At 32.3% G+C, this 18,338-nt stretch overlaps 1 protein-coding gene across 1 annotated transcript in view; it reads left to right on the forward strand.

The window, feature by feature from the left end:
• The window catches only part of CDH18 (cadherin 18), a 498,063-nt gene that overhangs the window by 172,445 nt on the left and 307,280 nt on the right, over positions 1-18,338 (forward strand). The window lies entirely within an intron of this gene.

An 18,338-nucleotide genomic window follows, 5' to 3' on the forward strand; every position in this document is an offset into this window, starting at 1 on the left:
GGTGAATGCGGGGATACAAATATATTTTTTAAATTGATTCCAAAGAGTTTAAACTTCTCCATTAACAGCAAGTCATAATTTCACATCATGATTAAAATATATTGGAAGTTGGAGTCATTACTGTGAAGGAGGTACATGATCATCCATTTATTCCATTGAATGGTGTTTATATATATTTTTTTTTTTTTTTTTTTTTTTTTTTTGCGGTACGCGGGCCTCTCACTGTTGTGGCCTCTCCCGTTGCGGAGAACAGGCCCTGGACGCCAGGCTCAGCGGCCATGGCTCACGGGCCCAGCTGCTCCGCAGCATGTGGGATCTTCCCGGACCGGGGCACGAACCTGTGTCCCCTGCATCGGCAGGCGGACTTTCAACCACTGCACCACCAGGGAAGCCCTATATTTTTGATTATACAAAATTATATGTCTTATGTCACTTACATACTGGACACCAGTCTTGTCAATGACAAAGCACTGATACATAGTCTAGTAAGAAGCTCGTTTTGCTAAAGCCAATGCAACGAGTGAGGTGAAGATGCTAAGTGTAAGTTCGAATGGATATAAATTCCAGTAAATTAACAACATCCATTTCACAGTCAAGCAAAAATGTGGAACTAACCCCAGAATATATTCTTAGGTTAAAATGTTTGAAGAATGACACATTCCACCAGATACATGTATTTATTTATGTTCCTTTCTCGTTAAGCACTTGAAATGAAGATTTTATTTTTATCATGGAGAATCTAATGATGTAAATGAATTAGCTGACACACATTTCAACAAAACTTTGTAAGAATTAAATCTCCCTTTTCATCTCAGGTCATCTCATTTATGGCCTTCTTGAAAGGTCTATGTGTCTCCAAAGTAGACAAATTCCAGCTTCTGCTGCAGTTGCTTGGTTACCAGTTCTCAGCTTCCAGAGAGTAACAGAATATTTGAGCATTTGAAAATAACAAAAAGGTTCAATTTTTCTGTGGCTTTTTCATACCCTATTATAAGCAAGCTGGTGAGCACAATCTAACAGATTTTTCCTTTGGCATTAGTAGATTATAGGTAGTGAGTGGTAGAAATTCAACAAGAATACGGGGGAGCAAGAGAGAGATTCCACAAACTGGTAAATATCAATAGGTGCTTTATCCAATAAAATAAGTATTACTTATCTGACATAACTTTGGAAATATTTAATTGTTTTATATTGGTTTTAAAAATAATTTTAATGGAAGTTACTACTATTCACTGCACATTTTTAGAGGTATCTTTAAATTCATTTAATTTGCCACTCTACCTTGAACTTTTGTCTGATTTTTGCTATTTCATTTGCTCTTTCTCTCTCTCCTCTCATACTAGACTTTTTGATTGCTTTTTGAAGGTCTCACATTGGACTTTCATATTTTCTGTTTTGTCACGTGGTCTTAGATTCCTTCATTTGTCTTTTCTCACTTCTTTAGCTTTATTTTGCTCTTAGAGGCATTGTCATGCAGTGGCGGCACCATTCAGGGATTTGGGAAAAACCATTTTAAATAGTAATCACAAGAACAGAAAGTTTACTATTAAAATACGAAATACAATGAAATATAAATTAGTGTTAATGTATGATATCATAGAATGGATATATTTTTACTTTTAAATGTTAATAGTATAACATATGGAAGTTATTGATACCAATATTTCTGTATGAAATGCACTGTTTTGATTTTCAACTATGCTAAGACAATGGTTGATGATATCCTTTTAGAAGACATACAAGATATTTTCTTAAACGTACAACATCATTTATTTATAATCTTATTGTTTTAAAAATACTAGATTTATTGCATCAGTGAATTTGAAATAATAGCTCATAAAATATGGTTTATTTCAATTTTCTGGCAATATGTGTATTGGAATTCTGCTCTTTTCAGTGTTAATATTTGAAGAAAGGCTTTGGCATTTTTGCATCTTGGATCACCGGAGAGTATCATATCATTTTAAAATGATACAATAATTGCCATATTGAGACTACAAAGATTGTAGTGAAATTTAAAAACAAATAAAAATAGCAGAGACCCAACACATGGGGAGGAGTAGAGCTTAATGTAATGTGTGTTGTATGATCCTTAAACTTTTCAGAGGTTGTAACTTTCTCACATCAGAGCTTCCCCTCTTCAACCTTAGGTTTCTTGTTTTTTTTTTTTGTTTGTTCTGTTTTTAACTATTTCTATCATTCAATCTATCATTGGGAATTACAATACTCTATGGCTATTATTTCTTAGATTATCCTGCCTTGTTAATTTTGTAAAAACTTATCAAACACTACGTGTTATTAACATGATACTTGTCACAATTTACATTTCTACAAATATGCCTTTTTCACTATGTAGGTTTTTCTCAAGTAAGATATTTGTCTGTTTTAAAAACTAAATTTGTTCTTCCATTGTTTACTATTGCTTACCATGCAAATTATTCCTGAGAATATTTTAAAACTTCCAGAAACATTTGTCTCAGGATATAGTTTATATTTTATATACATGTACTTTAAAAAATGCTATCATTGACTTGCTATTTCAGATTTTATAAATATTGTTTCCTTCAGTGTTTCACGTATTTTTTCTTTTTTGTTTTAGCCTTTAATGTTGCTTTTCCTAATTATTCTGAGAGATTATGCATTCAGGGATACAATTATAAAAAGATAACTGAGAAAAAATGAGCCTTGTGGTTCCATTTACACAGTTTACCTTAGTCCTAAAATGTTTTTTCCCCATTATTTATTCCTTAAATGAAAAACAAAAAAAGCTGTTTTTGAAAAATATTTTTTGATTTTTAGTGCATATTTTTTATTAGTGACAATTCTACATACTACTATGTTGCATAGTTTTTTAAAAAAGTTACCCTAGATGTGAATTTAAGTCTCTGTGTGAGATAATAATAACCAAAAATAATTAAAATTCTTCTGTTGAATAAATGTGAAATTTTTGAGAGCCTATAGCAACAAGTTGCCCTAAGCAGTATTCTGATAGTTTCCAATGATCTGAATTGGTATTTACCAATATCACAGTAAGTAGTAATAGACAGATATCCATAATTTTGACAACTAATAAGAATAATTATGCTCCTTTGCATTCCAAGATTCACTCATACATTAAACAAATTTTGCAAGCTTTGCCACATACCATCCTAATTTGGTATATGCAAAAATGAACATCTGGTCGCTCCAAGAGGTCAACCCAAGGTGTAAAGGTCTTAGATTTGTGAAATGGTGCATGCCAGAGTCAGCTAGCTGCCCACAAAGATTCTTGCTCTCCTTCTATAGAGGTAACCCCTCAGTGTCTACATTTCCCAGTCCTAATTCCATTTGTATCTATTTCCCTCAAATGGAATGAGAATGGAAGGGATAAATTTACGCTCCATCCACAGGGGATCTGTACTCCCTATTTTCCTTCTTTTGCCTGTGGGATGCTGAGGGTCCAGGAGAGGGCCCTGAGGCCGCTGGTCATGTCAGAGCTGCAAGCTGGAAGGAGCTAGAATAGAATCCACTCCCATGGCCGCCATCTGCCGCCAATGACTACTACACCGAGGCTGAACTTCAGGTGAGTTGAAGTATATCTCTCTCAGGGTAACCCACTGAGATTCTAAGGATAGCTCTAGCTGTGCCTTATCTAATCAAATATCCAATATGTAATGTATAGCATGCTGAGTGTCTATAGAGAGTGCAGTGAGGACATGGGGAAGTTAGAGTTCACGTGTATAATATCAGGAGCATTGATGGGGAGTTATTTTGGAACTGACAGGAGCCTATACCATGCTGCCCTCTTCTGCTCACTTGATTTCAGTTTTTGGTTATTTTCCTTTTTAGGGTTAGAGTCTGTGTATTCATGGAGACTGACTGGAAATACAGGTCAATATCTTGTAGAACTGATTGACTCACCACACTGACATAGCAACCCCAAACCTCATTAACAAACCAGAAGATGTTACTTTCACTTTAATAGGTTTGCTTTAAAATATGGAGGTGAAACAATTACTCTATTTCTCTAAAATCAAACACAAAGTAAACTAATGTATTATATAGCAATATGGGGGACTGAAAAAAGCACTCAGTGCAAACTAAGAAATCTGTCATGTTGACATTTTTACATCAATGTTGAAACAGCAGGGCCATCTTAATTTAGAAATAATTGAAGTCCTATTACCTTATTTTTAGCATGCTTTATTGACTTTTTTGTTTTCCTTAATTGATTATTCTAGACTACTATATTCTTAAAAGTGTACCATGAAAAGCTGGGACCTAAAGATTTTTTTCCCATTACTTTTATTGTGGTGATGGTGGCACTGTTACATAAAAAAATACTGTTTGACCATCTCTGAATGCTGAGCATTTTTTTCTCTTCTGAATTCATTCTAGTTCCAAACGTTTTAGAATGGTGCTCTACTCATAAATGTGCCAAGTGTACATCCCATGCTTCACTGTATTTTACACTGCTTTTTGAAATACAAAAAAAGACTTGAATGTTCATTATTGCTGAGTTCCTGAACTTTACTGAAAAAAGACCACAGTTATATGTAGATGATGTTAGTTATGGCATGTTATAATGATTATAGGTACATGTTATTCATTTTTACTTACAAGTAGTAAATGTATTCATTGTAGGAACATTGAAAATGCAGACAAAAGTAAAGAATCATTTTAAAATCACCTTTTGTACTATATTTCAAAAATTTTTCCCATCAACACTTTTCTATGCCATTGTAGAACTTTTTCTGTACCTATAAAATACACTTATGTTGAAAATATAAGGTCATTCCTGTCCTAATTATTTCTAGAGTTTTTTTTACATTTGAAAACTAATATAATAAGTTTTTTTACATTTGAAAACTTATATAATAAGTTTCCATCAATAAATATTGATACAATAGCATTCTTAATTGATAGATAAGATTCCACTTTCAAATATATCATAATTTATCTAGTTACTGATATTCGACATTGTATTTGTTTTCAATGATTCATTATTATATAGAAAATTGCAGTGAACCTCATTGCGTACCCCATATTATAAACCAACTTTGGTTTAATTTTGTTTTCATTTGATACTTCTTAAATAGCAAGCATTGTATGATGACCTGAGACAGGTGTGAGTGATTCTGAAAGTGCAGATTCAGGAGTCATGTCTCCTACACAACAACAATTTACTAGTATGACCTTGGGCAAGATATTTAACTGTTTGTCCATGTTAATTTATCTTCATAATATGTAGTGATATTAATCTTTTATTGTTGGTTTAAAGATTAAATGGGTTAGTACAGATAAAGAGCTTATAAGTTTTAGGTTCACAGAAAGTGTCACTATTACTTTTTTTAAATTAATGAAGTAAAAGAAAGAGTGATAAGAACTAATAGTTGCAATGAAAGGACAGTGACTCCAGGCAGTTGAAATTGTTGACAAAAAACAAGGTAGAATATGAAGACACAAACCTCACAACAGACTGGGGATTCCAGTTAGGTCAGGAACCAATTTTAATATCTGAAGTGAATGAGACTTGTGGAAATCTATATGGTTATTTTCAAAATTACAAAAAAGACAAGGATGTGATATCCTAGAGTGGAGGCAAGCATTTTTTTGTTCAACATGTCTGTAAGTGATTTTGTAAAAGTAAAATTGCTGGCTCAAGAATACATGGTTTGATGACTTTTAGTACATATAGCCAAATGTATAAACCTTGAAGAATGGTTCAAGCATGTACACCCTGACCAAATAAAAATTGTATATTTTTTTTCTTTATGTCCTGACCATTTATGTGTGTGTGTGTGTGTGTACAGAGAGAGAGAAAGAGATGTAATTGACATATAGCATTATATTAGTTTCAAGTGTATAACATAATGATTTAATACATGTGTACATTGTGAAATGAATGTGTGAAGGGGTATGTTATTGTGGTTTTAATTTCTCTGCTGACATCTTTTCTGGTACATATTCTGTATATATCTTCTTTTATGAAGTGTCTGTTCACATATTTTGCATATTTTTATTAGGAGGTTTACCTAGTCATTTTTGAATTACAAGAATCCTTTACATATGCTGAATATAAGATCTTTGTAAGATGTATATGTTAAAAATATTTTCTCTTAGATTGAGGTTTACTATTTCATTTGAATAATGATATCTTAAGAGAAGGTTAAGTTTTGGTAAAAATCTAATTTATATACTTTTCTTTATGTAGCTAGTGGTTTTTCTTTCTTCCTTTCTTTCTTTCCTTCTTTCTTCCTTCCTTCCTTTCTTTTTCTTCTTTCTTTCTTTCTTTCTTTCTTTCTTTCTTTCTTTCTTTCTTTTTTTCTTTCTTTCTTTCTCTTTCTTTTTTCTTTCTTTCTTTCTTCTTTCTTTCTTTCTTTCTTTCTTTCTTTCTTTCTTTTCTTTCTTTCTTTCTTTCTTTTCTTTCTTTTCTTTCTTTCTTTCTTTCTTTCTTTCTTTCTTTCTTCTTATTCTTTCTTTCTTCTTTCTCAGAATTATTTGACTTATAAGATCCTCAAAATTTGACTGTATATTTTCTTTTAGATGGTTGACATTTTAGCTTTTGAAAGTCTATGATGCAGTTTGAATTGAGTTTTGTATCAGGTTTTGTTCATTTTTTTTCTAGACAAATCTAATTGTTACACACTATCATTTGTTGAAGGAACACCTTCTCTATTAACTTTGTCTAAATTGTGAATCATCTGTTGAAAGAACATCTTCTCTATTAACTTTGTCTAAATTGTGACCACATATGTGTCTCTTTCTGAACTCTCTAATTCTATCTCACTGACATATATTTGATTACTGTAGTTTAAAACTAAGGCTTGAAATCATGTGGTCCTGATTTCCAAGAGCCTAAAATTTGTTCTTTTCTTTTTCTCAAATGTTTTGGCTAATCTAGGTCTTCACATTTTCATGTGAAAATCAAAGATTTTTATTTGGATTCATAAATATGTAAAGTTTTTATATTTATTACATAATTATATATATGACTTATATATATATATATATATATATAAATTTGGAGAGAAAAGATATTTTACCAATGTTGAGTCCTCAAATCTGTTAACATGGCATAATTCTTAATTCATTTGGATCTTCTGTAATTAAATTCTCTTGGTAATATTTTATAGTTTTCACTGTAGAGGTTTTACACATTTTATTAAATTTATTGATGCTATTGTAAATAGTATTTTTAAGATATGGTTTTATAAGTTTTGCTGGAAGATGGAAATGCATGTTTTAAAATATTGATTATTATTTTGTCACTTTACTAAATGCACTTAATTTGGGTGATGTTTTTGTAGATTTTTAGGATTTTGTGAATAGACTCTCATGCTCTCTGTGAAGACTGCCAGTGAAGTTTTGAATAGAAAGAATTAGAGTGAATATTCTTGCCTTTTTTCTTAACTTGAGGAGAAAGCATTATTTTCTTTTATCATTTAGTATACTCTTAACTGTGCTTTTTAGTGGTAATTCATTGTCAACGAGATATTTATTTCTGTTTCTTTTTATTTTTTGACAATTTTATTATGAGTGTGGGTTGCATTTTTTCACCCAATGCTTTTTTGCATCTATTGAGAATTCATATGATTTTTATTCTTTATTCACTTAATGGGATGATCTATGTTGATTGAATTTCAAATTTTGAACTAATACTCCATTCCTGCGATAAACCTACTTAGTCGTATGTTATCCTTTCCATTTAGTGGTGAATTTTTGTTGAGAATATTCATGGAGACTATTTACCTATAATTTTCTTTTGTTTAATATCTTTTTCAGTTTTGGAAATCCAAGTAATAATTATACTTAGAAGTTGTGTATAATAATATTAATTCTTCTTTGAATGTATGAAAAAACTTAATGAAAACCACTGAATCTGGCATTTACATTTTATTAAGAATTTTGAATTCAAATCAATTTCTTTTTAAAATATCTTTTTGTTTCTTCTTGAAGCAGGTGTGATATATTATTTTCATATTTAATTTAACATGAGTATTGGTGTAAAAATCTTCATACCTTTAGTATCTTCATTAAAACCACTTTATTGACTTGTAATAGACATATAAAAAGCTGCACATATTTAATGTATATTGGGTTGACCAAAAGTTTTGTTTTTTTTTTTTCCATAAGATGGTTCTAGTAGCACTTAGTTGTCTTTAACTTCATTCCAAACAATTTTGTTAGACTGTATGTGACAGCTGTCATGTCAGCGTGCATTTTAAAAAAGACTTATCAATAGACTTTTTGTGTAACCATTTTAATATTGAAGTTGGAAGAAAAAAGCAATATTTTTGGCATATTATGCTTTATTATTTCAAGAAAGGTAAAAGCGCAACTGAAACACCAAAAAAAGATTTGTGCAGTGTATGGAGAAGGTGCTGTGACTGCTCAAACATGTCAGTAGTGGTTTGCGAAGTTTCATGCTGAAGATTTCTCACTGGACCATGCTCCATGGTCGGGAAGATCAGTTGAAGTTGATAACTATTAAATCGAGACATTAATTGAGAACAATCAACATTATACCACACAAGAGATAGCTGACATACTCAAAATATCCAAATCAATCATCAAAAATCATTTTCGCCAACTTGGTTATGTTCATCACTTTGATGTTTGGGTTCCACCTAGGTTAAGTGAAAAAACCTTCTTGACCATATTTCCACATGCAATTCTCTACTTAAACGTAATGAAAACGTTCCATTTTTAAACCAAATTGTGACGGGTGATGAAAAGTGGATACTGTACCATAAGGTGGAATGGAAGAGATCCTGGGGCAAATGTACCACCACCAACCATACCAAAGGCCGGTCTTCATCTAAAGAAGGTGATGTTGTGTATATGGTGGGATTGGAAGGGAGTCCTCTATTATGAGCTCCTTCCAGAAAACCAAACGATTAATTCCAACAAGTACTGCTCCCAATTAGACCAGCTGAAAGCAACACTCAACGAAAAGCCTCCGGAATTAGTCAACAGAAAACACGTAATCTTCCAACAGGATAATGCAAGACCACGTGTTTCTTTGACGACCAGGCAAAAACTGTTAGAACTTGGCTGGGAAGTTCTGATTCATCCACTGTATTCACCAGACATTGTACCTTCGGATTTCCATTTATTTAGGTCTTTACAAAATTCTCTTAATGGAAAAAATTTTCAATTCCCTGGAAGACTGTAAAGGCACCTGGAACAGTTCTTGCTCAAAAGAAAAAGTTTTGGGAAGATGGAATTATGACGTTGCCTGAAAATGGCAGAAGATAGTGGAACAAAAGGGTGAATACGTTGTTCAATAAAGTTCTTGGTGAAATGAAAATGTGTCTTTTATTTTTACTTAAAAACTGAAGGTACTTTTTGGCCAACCCAATACAATTTGCAGAGTTTGGAAATAAGTATACCATAATCAATGCCATAAATATATACACCAGCTCCAGAAGTTTCCTAAAGACCTCTTTATTTATGTATTTTTTTGTGTATGATAAGAATATTTAACATAAAATCTGCTCTCTTAGCAAACTTTTCAGTATACAATACATTCATTTTTAAGTTTAGGGATGAGGCTGTACAGTGAATCTCTTATTCACCTTTCATAACTGAATCTCTGTACCCTTTGACCAGTACCTCCCTGTGCCCCTTCCCACCCCCAGCCCTGGTAACCTTCCTCTCTGCTTCTGTGAATTTGACAATTTTAAATTTCTCATCTAAATGGGATCATGTAGTATTTGTTCTTTTGTGTCTGGCTTATTTAACTTAGCATCAATGACTTAGTGAAAAGTTAAAAGATGTGATTTGTATCAAGAAAAGGCGGTATATATGCAGAGAGAATGATATTTCTCACTTTCAACATTTCAGGTTTTGGTCCATCATAATAATTTTAATAATTATACTGGGAAAGTCCAGGTAAGATTTTATCCCTCTCTGCTCCCTTCATGAACTCTCAATTTCAGACCCCGTGGTTGCTTCTTTATGTTTCCAAAGGAGCATTAGTACTGCTGCTTCAAAGTTCAGTATTTGGCCTTATTTCCAAGTCTCTAAGTAGTCCAGTAATACAACAGAATTTTATTCAATACTCACTATATCAAAACAATTTTGGAGTTTAAAGATTTTGGCAATAACTACCATTTAGTGAAGGCATGGCCTATAGGCTCAGATATATGTGTACACACACATACACACACACACACACACACACGTATTTTGTTACATGTATCAACTCATTAATCTTCATGAAAACACTATGATTCATTTATTCTGCATTTTACAGCTGAAGAAAATCAGGTTGAAATATTTGTGTTTCATTTAGTCACAAAATTCCTATGGGATGGTTACTATTTTGTGTTTCATTTTATGTTCTGATAGAAGCTGGCAATACAACACTGAGAAAGAGAAATATTCTGAGTTAATGGAGTAGTACGTCAGAAAATAAGTAAACAGGCAAAATAACAACAAAAAATACGTGCACACACAAATTGTGACTATGGAAGTTTTCAAATAAGTCTGAAAATGCTTTGACATCCTTTTCTTTAAGAGAGGATTGATTCTAAGCTGGCTTTGGTGACTCACTCAGTGTTGATGTTATGCTGGCCTCTGTGACTCAGTCTTAATTCTAAGGTGGTCTCAGTGACTCACTTATGACTAATGGAAAGCGATGAAGGTGATGCTGTGTAATTTCTGAGGCCAGGTCAACAGGTTTCCTGCCAGTTTTCTTGGGTCACTCACTCTGGGAGGAGCCAGGGACCATATAAAAAGGCTGAGTCCTGAGACCACTATGCTGAAGCCTACATTTTTTTGCAGGCTTCAGCTAGATAATCATGTGCCCAGCTAAAACCCAGGAAATATAACATTAATAGGAAGAAGTAAGAGGGCATACTAGAAGAAATTTAATAGTCTTTCCCCAAATGTGAATACTTATAGCCTAGGGCCATTTCTTAACAGCAATCTACGGTTCTCTTAATTCCTTATTTGTACTTATTAGTCTCCTGGATATCTTCATTTTGCTTTGTTGAAGTTATTCGGGTTCAACATGTTCTGATATAAATTCATATTACTCCAAAATCTTGAACTTTTTCATGGTTATTAAACATATGTATATTAAGCAGCTACTACATGCCAGGAACTATGCTAAATATGCAATAAACTTTATGTTCCCCAACTTGAAAATTACCATATTGATGACTCAGTCATGAAAGTTGGACACATTCATTCATTTGTGAAATTTTAATTTATGACATACTCTGTGACAGGGCACTATTCTTGCTGTAGTGGTTGCAGCAGAAAACAGAAATACATTCCAGTCAGATGTAAGTTTCATAAAGGCATCCTATGTTTTGTTTACTGCAGTGACTACTGTAGCAAGAATCGTGCAACATATAATGGTAATTGAAATGGAAAAAAATAAAGCAAGGCAGAGAGTTAGGGACTTCTAGAACTATGGATGCTATTTTTACAATGGTCAAAGAAGAGCTCATTAATAGATGACCTTTGCACAGAGACCTGAAGGTGGAGGCATCATGCTTATATATGGCATGAGAGCATTGCAAGTGAACCCGCAGAATATGTAGAAGTCTTGAGGCAGGCAAGATTCCTCCTAGAGAGGTGTGAACCAATAGAAAATTAAGTTCATGAGGCTGTGCAGAATGAGATCACATAAGTCTTTGCGGGAAGTTATGGGAAGAAGTCACACCCACCTAAACTGTAATTTGGCTGAGAGCTTTCATTCTTCAACCTGTTAATTTCATAGTTTAAGGTTCACCTTTATATAGTACATGTATCACAGATCTTCAATGGCTAGTGGGAAAAAAAAGAAGGATATTCAAAGAAAGAAAGGGTATTGCAGTGGAACAGTAGTTGCAGAGTTTAAAATACAAACTGAAAAGGAAAAGCCACTTTTATCACATGAATGGTAACCATAGATGGAGAAAAATAAATGTGAACTCAGAATGTCTCTGAAGTCCTTGACATTTTCTTTTTCATACTTAACACGGAATTGTACAATAAATAGTCAATTTTGTCAATGGTCTGATAGATGGAATTACCATAGTTTGCTAGATTATAAATAGGGAATGTAAATTGAGAAATCACTTTAGTGATCAATTTGGGCAATATTTCATAAAGTTAAAGATTCTCCTGTTCTATAAGCCACTTAGAAGGAAAATTCACATGTGCAGAGATTAAATATGCAAATATATTTAAGTATTTTTTGTGTGATCAGTTCCTTTTTCCCCAGCTTTATTAACAAGTAATTGACATATAACATTGTGTGAGTTTAAGGTGTACAAAGTGTTGATTTGATACACTGATATATTACAATATAATTATCACCATAGTGTTAGCTAACACCTCCATCACTTCACATAATTACCATCTCTGTTTCTGTGGTGAGAACATGTAAGATCTCAAGTATATAATACATTATTATTCACTATAGTTACCATAGTTACCATGCTGTACTGTAGAACTCCAGAATGTATTTATCCTGCATCAGTGAAACTTTATGCTCTTTGAACGTCTCCCCATTTCTGCCATCCTCAAGCCACTAGTAAACATCATGCTATTATTCTGTTTCTGAGTTCAGCTGTTTTAGATTTCATATATAAGCTATATCATACATATTTGTCTTTCTCTGTGTGATTTATTTCCTTAGCATAATGCCCTCAAGGTTCATCCATATTATTGCAAATGGCAGGATTTTATTCTTTCTCCTGGTGGAGGAAAAAATTATATATATATATATATATATAAACACATCATCTTTATTTATTCATCCATTGATTGATGAACACTTAGGTTGTTTCTGTAGCTTGGCTATTGTGAATATATGATTTGTCTTCCTTTGAGCCTTGATGATGCCCCATACATCTCTTCAACTGCTCTCTCTCTTGCTCATCTTGTATTACACCATATTTTCCATGAATGCTTCATGTCTCATTCATCAGTGTGATCTTCAAAGTTCGGTGCCTGACCCAAGGAAGGAACTCAGTAGATGATCAGGAATTTCAACTGGGCAAGTGCTCAGAAATGGACTCTGCCATTCCTATAAGCTTCTCTCGTGCTGGCATCAGATGCAGGGCTAGCCAGGGACAGAAATTATTCTTGCTGCAAGTGCAGTTGGGTGTCATTTGAGCATTGATTTTTTTTTTTTTTTTGAGCATTGTTTTAATAGCTAAAAAAGTGAAACGATCTAAAGCAAGAGAAAAGGATTCAAAAAAAATGTGGTGATCTTGCATGATGGAATGCTATGTAACAGTCCTGTCATATTAACGTTAATATCAAATAATCTGATTTACACATCTCGACAAGATCAATCATCAAAAATAATGTTAACTGAAAATTTCTAGTTATAGGATGGTACATGGAGAATGATGTATTTTTAATAAAAATATTTGAGCACAAGGAAAAAAGTGCTGTATTTTGCTTATAGATACATACATATATAGAAAAAAGCTTAAAACATTCATGAGAAGGTTGAATATATTTAGATTCAGGAAGTAGAAATTAATCTTAAAAGGATTGCAAATGTACATGGTAAGACATTTCATTTGTTAAAATTGGGCAGCAAATTCAAAGGTGGTCATTATATTATTGTCTCTACCTTTATATATATATATATATATATATATATATATATAAAATATGGTATTGCATAATATAAAATTAGGTAAACATAAGAACATACTTTTAACTAAGCACATTATATATGTATATGATATATAATACATACCTTTAAATAAATTATATGTAATATATAATGTATAAACTATATATAGTTTACATATCTAAACATGTTTGAAATATATGATATAAGTTTCAATATATATTAACTCATTATATAGTATACAAGTATAATATATAATATGCATTATATGGTATATAAATTAATTATATATGCATATATACATACATATATATATATATATATAGTTGCAAATAATAGTTTCTCTTTGAATTCCAGAGAGAAATAATACAAGTTGAAGAGATATATTTGGTCATTAAAAATGTATGCAGAATATTTTCTAGAGATCTAAAATAGCTCAAAATATCACAAAGTATATTTTAAAAACACTAGCTATGTGACATGCTACACATATCCATGTGATGTATGATTATGTCTGCAAATAAGTGAGGGAAATATTACATTAAATTTTATTCTCTGATTCTCAAAAAACATAAACAAAGTTATTTTATGTCCTCTGTCTCATCAGATAGCATGTGGATTTACTCTGTCACCCAAGATCAAAACATTCATTGATTTACAAACATTTCATCATCATATACTATATCCCAGACTTTTAGCTCTTCAGAAGGTGTTAATTTGATGTAATCACTTTTTCCCAAGCCTATTAGTCAAAGGACATTTTTTACTTTAACTCTTATCTAAAAACAGTTTAACCCTAATTTAATCATTTTTAATCTCAACTAAAAAATGCACTTATGAAATGCTGAAATATAAAATATTTTTAAATTGGCACTATATATTTATTTTGTGATTAATGCTGAAGAATTATAAAATATCACTAAATCCACAATGTCTACCAATTAACAGCTCACAATTGGTAGCCCAAGTCTACCAATTTATGACTTCATAAATATTTGAATTTCTATTGTACATGTACACATGAGTTCCTTGTCAAAATATTGTAAGATGAATGCCTGGCGGGTAGAGAATAAAAATCAATAACTTTTCTGAATGATTCCTAATTATTTGTCTGTACTATAAATTTTGGAAATAGTCTAACACTTCTCAAATATTTATGCTCTTTTAAATATAGTTTTGTGTATATTTTTCTCCATTTAAATACATTGTAATCTACAAAAGACAGACTATGCATTTTAAAAAAATACATTTGTTAAAAAAACAGCACTGTGTTATACACATGGAACATAATTTAAATGGATATTGAATGAATAAATGAATAAACTTTTTAAATACAATCCTAGAAGTATAATATGTTTCTACTTCTCTATAAAATGAAGAAAATATTAGCAATAGCTACCTGTATGATATTTGTATATAAAGGACACCAGATTATATCTGGCAAAGAATAAGCACTTAATAAATAGTACAGAACATTTTAATGTTAGTAATGTATAAATAATTTAAAATTCATGAAAGGCACATTACTTACAAAAAAAGTATCATTCTCAAATCCTCTAGTAAATGTCTCATAAAATTCAAGTAGGTTTTAATTATTTGTACTCAATGCCATGACATTAAACAATGTGTCATGGTTAGATAAGACACTTATAGGCTCCAACAAATGAAACAGAACTATTCCTGAAAGCATGTGGAGAGGGGCAGAGGAAAGGGAGACAGAAGTGCATGTAGCTCCATTGGTGAATGAGCTTTCCTCAATAAAAGAAATGTTTGTCTTTATTATCCAGAAATTCCTAATTGAAATGGCATTTCATTTGAAATGTAAGAGCAACAGCCCATGCCCATGGGTTATTATGAGAGGTGGTTATTTAAAATTAGTCATGTTCCCCCCTCACTCTTGCTGCTTTGAAAGTTGAAAATACCTAAAATAATAATATGTAGATATGAGTTTTATGAGTGTTATTTATGTCTTAATGGTCTTATTTCATCTGATCCATTCTTTCCACGTCCATAACTCTCTATAGAACCCATTTCAGAGAGGTTAAGAGACTTTTTATCTAAGTGTGCCTTACTAATAAATGGTGGAATTGGGATGTGAACAGAAGCTCATCAGATTCTCAATTTCATATTCTTTCCACTGCGGACTCCTGCATTTGTGCTATGAATGGGAGTGAGCAGATTAATTTATAATTATTATTATTATTTTTGCGGTACGCGGGCCTCTCACTGTTGTGGCCTCTCCCATTGCAGAGCACAGGCTCCAGACACGCAGTCTCAGCGGCCATGGCTCACACGCCCAGCCGCTCTGCGGCATGTGGGATATTCCCGGACCGGGGCACGAACCCATGTCACCTGCGTCGGCAGGCAGACTCTCAACCACTGCGCCACCAGGGAAGCCCGAGCAGATTAATTTATAATTCTGAAGTATAAACCAATAAAACCTTCTAAAATATTTTATCAGGATCTGTCCCTACTAATTTGGCAGAGACAAAGTCAATGCAGCTTAGAGCAGCAAAGAATGTTTATTCAAATAATTTGACATTCGTGAATCAGATGTCATATTCACAAGTCTCAGACTACACAAAATATTGATACTAAACTACTCCCAAGAGAAGAGAGGGGTTTAGTGAAATTAAATATTTTATACAAACAAATATTGATATATTATTGCTATATGTAGGTAACACAAAGTAAAAATCTATTCCTTATAAAGTTTCCTGATAAATTCAGTAAGGTTTGAAGTTATAGAAAGGTTAACTGTGTCTTCTCCATCAGTTTTATCAGAACTAGGAGAAAAGTCATTTATGTCATTAGGAATGGAGTTTGATCCAGCACACCTAGCGGTTAGGGAGAACTGTTTTCATCCTTATTTTACAGTGGAGGAAACTGAGTGACAGAGAGGTTAAGTAACTTATTTCACAACACAGGGCAAGGAAGTATAAGCATCCTCATAAAAATTCAGAAATTTTGCCACCAGAACTAGGCTCTTGACCGTCATTCTGCTATGTTGCCTTTGCTGTAGGTTATATAGTCTTAAGAATATGGCTTTTATTATGTAAATTTGGATTTGCTCCTTTCTGCATCATAACGCACTAATCTAGGCTATGCCACATGGACTATCCATTTTATCCACATTCATCTCTGGGTAGGGAGGGGGTGATCCTTTTATTTTTTTCAGTTATATGTCCCATGCTAATCTAATACTTGAATTGAAAATATATTTTAGGCCAGAACATACATTATCTCTGCAGAAAATAATTCAGGTGATTATAATGATAAGGAGAAATATATTTACTTGTTAGTAGAGGTCTGACACCTGTGTACATTAATGAAGGATGCCTTAGATGTAGTGAAAAAATTCAGAAAATACCAAACATTACGGATGTGAAAAATTTACCGCTGTCTCTTGCTTTTATTTAAAATGAAAGAGAGCCAACCATTCTTTCCTCCTCTGCTCCCATGGTGTTTTCCATTTTCACCTACAATTCTCTATGGACTCAGTCTACTATGAGTTTTTAATTTATACGCTAGAAACTCTAATGCTTGAAAAAAATGTGAAGATATCAAATCACTTAATCATTCTTCACTCTGTAAGACAAATGATCTTAAAGCAGTTTCAGTAAAACCTAATTTTATATGAGTAAAAGATAAATAATCCAACAATTAGTTAAAATGTATTCATCAATCCCCTTGGCAATTATATAGAGTCCTGCATTAGAGAATTTTGGTACTGCTTACATTATCTGTCTTTTTATTACTTTGTTTTCTATAATGGTCATGATTAATTTTTCAAGAAAGTTCTAGGTCATAGATACATTTCTATTTTCCAGTATCTTCTGTAGGGTTAATGGTATCTATTTTTCCTCTCAAATGTAAATTTTAAAGACTTTCCTCATATGCGCTTTGGAATAACACATTTATTTGTGAGCTTTTTTCCCTTCAAAAGGCATTTTAAATTTTTAATTTTCTCGATTTACTTCTATATCATTCAATAAGAAAAACACTCAACAGGCCTGATTTGATCACTTAGAGCATTTATTCTCTTATAAAAAGTATAAGTTCTTCCACTTGTGCCACTATAGTTCCCATGACCAAATCTTTGCCCAATGCCATTATAAAATGTGATTTGAAAGTAACTCTAGCCCATATTTTAATTTAGGAGGCATTATTAACAATCTCAAAATAAATGCGGCCATATAGAAATAAACTTCAAAGAAAGAAAGAATTTACAATAAAGCTAGAGAGACTATAGTTAAATTTGTCTCTAGTGAATTTGCTGCTGGTGATGGAAAATCATTTCATTCTTCAGGGAAGCTATTGAAGCAGAAATGAAAAAAGAGTCGGCATGAACCAGGCAGTGATGTTCTGGTATTTGGTAGATTAGCTATCCAAGGAAAAAAAGTATCTGCAAGTAGTATAAGGCATTTTCAAGGTAGAGCTTTTTTCTTTTTTTTTAAGTTTGTAAACTAAACAGATATATGGAAATATGCTATGAAAATTAATGTAGAAAATAAGAGTGATAGCAGAATTTAATGTATTGATAAAATCAGAACAAAAATAGCTCATGAAATTGAGACACTCTATTGATTTACAAAGAATGGGAGAATTGCATCATGAAAAGGACTAGCATAATAAGGATTCATTGTTACTTTTTACTGACAAAAAACATAGATATTAATTATGTACAATTAGTCTTAAGACCTAATACAGCAGGTTAGTTTGGTATCTGTAACTATACTGAGCTAAATGATGAAAATCTTCTGTATTT

Source organism: Phocoena sinus, chromosome 3 (assembly GCF_008692025.1).
Source record: "Phocoena sinus isolate mPhoSin1 chromosome 3, mPhoSin1.pri, whole genome shotgun sequence".
Classification (NCBI taxonomy): Eukaryota; Metazoa; Chordata; class Mammalia; order Artiodactyla; family Phocoenidae; genus Phocoena; species Phocoena sinus.